Below are 7,054 nucleotides of genomic sequence, written 5' to 3' on the forward strand. Positions count from 1 at the left end.
ACACGTGTAATTGTTTTAAAAATGGTATTTAAAAGCCGAATCCGTATGGTTAATTATAAAACTGGGTCTCATAAAATGCATCCTATAGAGTAAAGNTAGGAACTGTTCCAATTGGGCAAGCTTGGACTGAAGACCTTGCGCTTTCTAGCTCTTTTATCCTTCTTGTTACATAAGATTGTGGTGGCATCCACACAAATAAATGATATTAAATTAATTAGTTAATTAATTAATTATATATATATATATATATGCCATTGTATCTTTATTTGTAACATATCATTTCAGTCTAATGAGATAGATCCAATGGTATTCAAGCACAATCATGATATAATTATATTAGGACAGTCCTAACAAGAAAATTTTTGTATATACATAGATATAATATTATATATTAAATTAAAGGTTAATTATTCTACGTGTAGTTATTAATTAGTTCAATAATTGGTTGAATCTCTTAGAGTTATACAAGAAGCCTCGGGATTAACTTTAACCCTGCTCACATATTGGGTCACTACGAGTCTACAATTGTGATGACATCTAATGGAAGAAGTATATGTAGGGGCGGAGCTAGAAAATTTATTCTGGGAGGCAAAAAAGTAATCTTCAATGAATAGAGGGATCCCATAAAAGTAACAAGTTACATTTACAAGGTTGTTAAGCTCAGAACTTGGGGTGGCCAAAGTTAAAAACTGAATTTATACATTGAGTATCTATGGTAATAAAAGATGTTGAGTTATAAATTTCTGTATAAATTTGTTCGGGGGTTTACTATATACATTGAGTATCTATGGTAACAAAAGATATTTATTTAGAGTACCATATATATGTATATATTAAAGTTTGTGTTATAATTTAGTGGTGCTATTCAGTAATAATTCAGGAAGGATAAAGTGGAGAAAATAAGATAAAAGGGATGAAAGTGAGAGAAGTGAGAGGTGCTTTCTATAACTTGGATGATTTAAGGATGAAAGGGATGGGGGTATTTATAAACAACACCTCCACCCCACCCCCCCCCCCCCCCCCCCCCCCCCCCCCCCCCCCCCCCCCCCCCCCCCCCCCCCCCTCTTTAACCGACTCAAGGTTACCTCCAAAATGGTGGAGGTTCACCTTTTTATAATACTCCCCTTTGGACATCACAAATAATTGTATTTAACCTTACTCAAGAAAAACCCAGTGGGGAAATAAAAAAAAACCTAAGTAAAGAAATACAACTCTACAATGAAGTTGGACATGCTTCATACTGCCTCATTAAAAACCTTGTTAGGAAAACCCAGTGGGACAAAACCTGATCAAGGAAAAAAGAGTACAGTGCACATATATCCAGTACAATAAACAGTTCAATAAACTTTTTTTAAAAACTCCCCCTAATCAATGCTCCTCTTGATTAATGCTCCCCCTCATAATGGTAGAATTAATTTAGTAACTTATTGAGCCTTCGCATACCGATGTTATAGACTAGCTTTTCAAAGGTTGATGTCGGTAAGGCTTTAGTGAATAAATCTACAAGATTATCATTGGAGCGTATTTGTTTGACATCAATCTCTTGATTTTTCTAGAGTTCATATGTGTAAATGAACTTTGGTGAAATATGTTTGGTTTTGTCTCCTTTGATATATCCTCCCCTGACTTGAACAATACATGCTGCATTGTCTTCATTTATAATTGTGGGAGTATTTGAGATACATGGCAATTTGCATGTACTTTTAATATGATGGATGACAGATCTTAACCATATGCATTCTCGGCTGGCTTCGTGAAGTGTAAGAATCTCATAGTGGTTGGAGGAAGTGGCAACCAATGCTTGTTTTGTTGAGCACCATGATATTGCAGTATCATTATAAGTGAAAACATATCTCGTCTACAAGCGGGGATCAGAAAGGTACTCGACATCTATATAGCCAACTAATTTAAGATCATTATCAGACTTCCTTGGATAAAATAATCCCCAGTCTTTTGTTCCACTAAGGTAACGAAAAACATGTTTGATCTCATTCCAATGTCGGCGAGTTGGTACAAAGCTAAATCTTGCCAACACATTCACTGCAAATGCTATGTCTAGTCTCGTACATTGTGCCAAATAAATAATGCACCTATTGCGTTTAGATATGGTACTTTAGGACCAAGTATCTTTTTGTCGTCTTCTTTAGGATAAAATGGATCCTTTTTAGGATCAAGAGACCGAACTACCATTGGGGTACTTAAGGGGTGAGATTTATCCATATTAAATCGCTTAAGGATCTTTGTAGTATAATTTGATTGATGGAGCAAAATTCCATCTGAACAATGCTCGATCTGCAGGTCGAGACAATACTTTGTTTTCCCTAGATCCTTCATTTCAAATTCTCTTTTTAAGTACTCAGCAGCTTTTATGGCCTCTTCAGGAATCTCTATTAAGTTCATGTCATCGACATATACTGCCACAATTGCAAATCTTAATTTTAACCTTTTCATAAAGACACACGGGCATACAGGATCATTGATGTATCCTTCCTTAATCAGATATTCATTGAGACGATTATACCAAATTCGTCCTGATTGTTTCAACCCATATAACGACCTTTGCAATTTTATTGAATCCATGTTCCTTTTATTTGCTTCTAGTACCTTGAATCCTTCAGGGATTTTCATATAGATATCAGTATCCAATGTACCATACAAATACACAGTGACAACATCCATGAGACACATCTCGAGTCCGTCTAAGACTGATAAACTAATCAATTATCAAAATGTGATAGCATCCATCACTGGTGAATATGTCTCATCAAATTCCGGGTCTTTGTAGGAAACCTTGAGCCACTAGTCTGGCCTTATACCTACCAATCTCATTTTTCTCATATCGTTTCCCTATGAATACCCACTTGTATCCTACAGGTTTCACATTTTTAGGCGTTTTGACTAGAGGTCCAAAAACATTACGTTTTGCTAGGAATGTTAATTCTGCTTGAATTGCCTCTTCCCATTTTGTCCAATCATGTCTTTGTCAACATTCATCAACAGAACATGGCTCAAACTCATCATTCATAATTTCAGTAGCTGTTGCGTATGAGCATATGTTATCGATAATAGTTGTTTCACAATTCCACATTTCTTTACTACGAGCATAGTTTATAGAAATTTCTTCATTCTATGTTCTTGCATTCCTTCAGGGATTTGTTCCTCTTCAGGGGTTTATGTCCATTCAGGGACTGTTAACTTTTCTAGAGTTGGTTTAAAAGGTGTGGAATTGTCAATTGTTCCAGTATTGTCAATATTGGCACCTATTTGATTTTATGCCTTTCGTTTCCTAGGAATAATATCCTTGGCTCTAACCGGCCTACAATGCTTTGGTGTATAAATGATGAATCGATCGATGCCCGTATGGATTGTTCATTGGTAACATCAATCTGTCTTTACTGTATCTGTAAATGCATCAAGCATTTGGTTGGCAATATTTTGTAAAAGAGTTATTCGTTGCACTTCAATTTCAGATTGAGATGTGCGAGGATCTAAATGAGACATAGAATTTACTCTCCAAGAAATTTCAGGCCTTACTTTTGGAGGCTTTACCTTTCCCCCTAAAGGAGGAAATATTGTCTCATCAAAATGGCAATCTGCAAAACGTGCAGCAAATAGATCACCCGTCAAAGACTCAAGATATCTGATGATGGATGGTGAGTCATATTCCCAAACAACGTTGGGGTCCCATTTTGGTGCATTGAGGGGGTGCAATTAAAACTTGCACAGCACGGCCAAAAGTTCTTAAATTGGATATATTAAGCTGGTGTCCAAATACAAGCTGTATTGGATAGTATTGATGATATGCAGTGGGTCTTAGCTAGGCGAATTAATGCCGCAACATGTAAAACAACATGAGCCTAGGTAGAAGTCGGTAATTGCGTATGTAATAGCAAAGTTCTTGCAATTAATTGGATACGTTTTACAAATGACTTTGCCATACCATTCTAGGTATGTACATGTGGTATTGGGTGCTCAACATCAATTCCCATTCCTATACAATAGTCACCAAATTAATGTCTTTAAGGTAAACTCACCAGCATTGTCCAAACATATTGCTTCAATTGGGTAATCCAGAAAGTGTGCTCGTAATCTGATAATTTGTGCCAACAATCTAGCAAAGGCAACATTATAGGTTGATAGTAGACAAACATGTGACCATCATGTCGATGCGTCAATCAGTACCATAAAGCAGTGGAAAGGTCCACTTGGTGGATGAATAGGTCCACATATGTCCCCATGAATTCTTTGTAAAAATGATGGGGCTTCTAGACCAACTTTAGTGATGGATGGCTTGAGTGCCAATTTGCCTTGTGAGCAAGCAATACAAGCACTCCCATTAGGTGATAGAATCTTCAAGTTCTTTAATGGGTGACCATGTGAGTTTTCTATGATTCTACGCATCATAGTGGATCCTGGGTGACCAAGACGATCGTGCCAAATCTTAAAAATTTAAGGATCAGTGAACTTCTAATTCATAACTGCATAGACTTCAACATTCTTCAAGAATGTGTAATATAATCCTGATGAGAAAGTGGAGAGTTTCTTCAATACATGCTTCTGGCATGAAAGACTAGTAGTGATGCATAGAAACTCTCCATCCTTTTCACTTAAAGTTTTAATGTGGTATCCATTGAGTCGTATATCTATGAAACTAAGCAAATCTCTTCTAGATTTGCTAGAATATAAAGCATCATGGATATTTAATTTAGTTCCACTTGGTAACAAAAGTGTTGCTCTTCCATAGCCCTCAATTATGTTTACCGACCTTGATATGGTATTTACCTTAGCTTCAGTAAATGTCAAATCTGAAAAATATTTTCTATCCCAAATGATGGTGTGTGTCGTTGCATTATCTACTATACAAATGTCTCTATTATTATTGGATATCGATGTTTCATTTTTGAAGTTCATCCTTTAAAGAAAAAAAAATTTTACATTAGTGAGGATGTTTACATAACTTAAGGAGGCATAAACATGACAAAAATATTCATCAAAAATACATAGTTCAAAAACATGACAAAAGTTACAGAAATCCTATAAATCATAGGCATTTTCATAACTACTCTAATCTTCCATATCGGCATCTCCAAAGAAATCGGAGACATTAAGGCCAGTTGGATCAGAGTTATCAATATGGTTTGACTCAGGAGCATTAGTTAGATTTGTCTCTATCTTTTTTTCTTAATCGATGTTTGATACAATTCCACTAAGTGCTTGGGCTTACGACAGGTACGTGACCAATGGCCCTTTCCTCCACATCTATAGCCCTTGTTTTCATTATTCTTGTTTTGTGGGTGGCTTCTTTCATTTTCCACTTCAGGTGCTCTGATTGAAATTTCTTGTTATGACCACCTCTAAGTTGATAGTTATTTCGCCCATGACCTTGAGCTTGACCTGGACCTCGCCCATTCCTGCGATTACTACAGATAGTCATTGCGTTCACTTTGGGGAACGGTTGGGAACCAGTGGGGCGAGTTTGATGGTTTCTTAGAAATAGTTCAATTTTTTGCTCAACCACACGTAAACAAGAAATTAATTCATAATATTTCTTAAAGTTACGCTCCCTATATTGTTGCTATAGGAGCATATTGGAGGGGTTGAAAATGGAGAATGTTTTTTCGAACATATTTTCTTTAGTTATTTTCTCTCCACATGTTCTTAATTTATAGACAATCCAAAATAAAGTAGAATTATATTCACTGACAGATTTATAGTCTTGTAGATGTAAATGAGTCTAATCATACTGAGCCATTGGGAGTATTACAGATTTGTTATGTTCAAATTGTTGGAGTAGGTGCCCTAGAGCCAATCAATTATTGTGGAATTAACTCTTTGTAATAATGTTTATTAATTAATAGAAGGCATTATCTACTATATCATATAAATCATAGTTGTATGTATTGATATATGTCATTAGGATGGTAGAACCATGACTAGGGTATCAAATGTTTCAAATCTTGATAGTGAGAACCCTATGATCACATATGGTGGCCATTCTAGAAATGTCCATAGCCCTATTATTATTTTGACCAAGGACACAGATGATACGGTAAGGCTATCATAGTGTTGAACAACCCTGTCGAAAGGTAGTGACTGATCTCACTTGTCAAGGTTGTTTGCCAACAATCTGGTGCAACACATCGGTGCCTCTGTAGGCAAGTTCACTAGACTGACCCACAAGAGGATTCCATATGGATGGTAACCCTAATGTCTATAGAACAAATCCTCTAACAAATGGTGGTGCATGTGATCCTTAGACTTGAGATCACCGGAGCGCCTTGTGCACCGATTGGTGTAGTTTGACACTAGCCTAACGTAGTTCTATTTAAAGCTATCAATACAATAGTGATTGGCTGCATCGAAGAGTATATCAAAACTATTGTGGATCGATAGAGGATTCATCACTCCCGAGTATAAGAGAAGTTATCTCACAGCTCAATTCAATTAATGACAATGACAGTGAATCTGTGATCACAGTGGGATTGAGTTGTTGCTCAATCTAATTTATTATGATCATTGGTCTAGTAACTAAATACAAATATATCGAGGATAACTGAGGTTGACATTATTTCTATACCTCAGTCTCGATGGGATAACATATGATGAAATGATTTGATTGCATGGTAACCATATCATTGACATGTAGCTATTTCGCTGAATCAGAATACATCAAGTGGCCATGATGCCTTGCTAGGGGTCAATTTTGGTCTGTGTGTAGTGAGACGATTGATTGGTGTCAATCGTGATACTACTCATTGCCGGTATGATGAGGAGCCTATGGGTCACGCACTGAGAAGACAGTTTAAGGATGGTTAACTATGGAAGGGTATATTCGTCTTTTGGATAAAAGGGCATATTGGTAATTTTGCTGTGTAATTAAATTTATTGAGGTTGTAGCCTGTGTCCAATTTTATTATTAGAATAATTTAGCAAAATTACAAGTTTAATTATTAAAGTTAATATTAATATTTAACTAAATAATTAAACAGGGACCTATATGCGATTCCACCTAAGTTTACGGGTTGCTAAACTTTGGGGGTGGAATTGATATTTT

The sequence above is a fragment of the Pistacia vera genome, unplaced genomic scaffold (genome assembly GCF_008641045.1).
Source record: "Pistacia vera cultivar Batoury unplaced genomic scaffold, PisVer_v2 Contig710, whole genome shotgun sequence".
Classification (NCBI taxonomy): domain Eukaryota; kingdom Viridiplantae; phylum Streptophyta; class Magnoliopsida; order Sapindales; family Anacardiaceae; genus Pistacia; species Pistacia vera.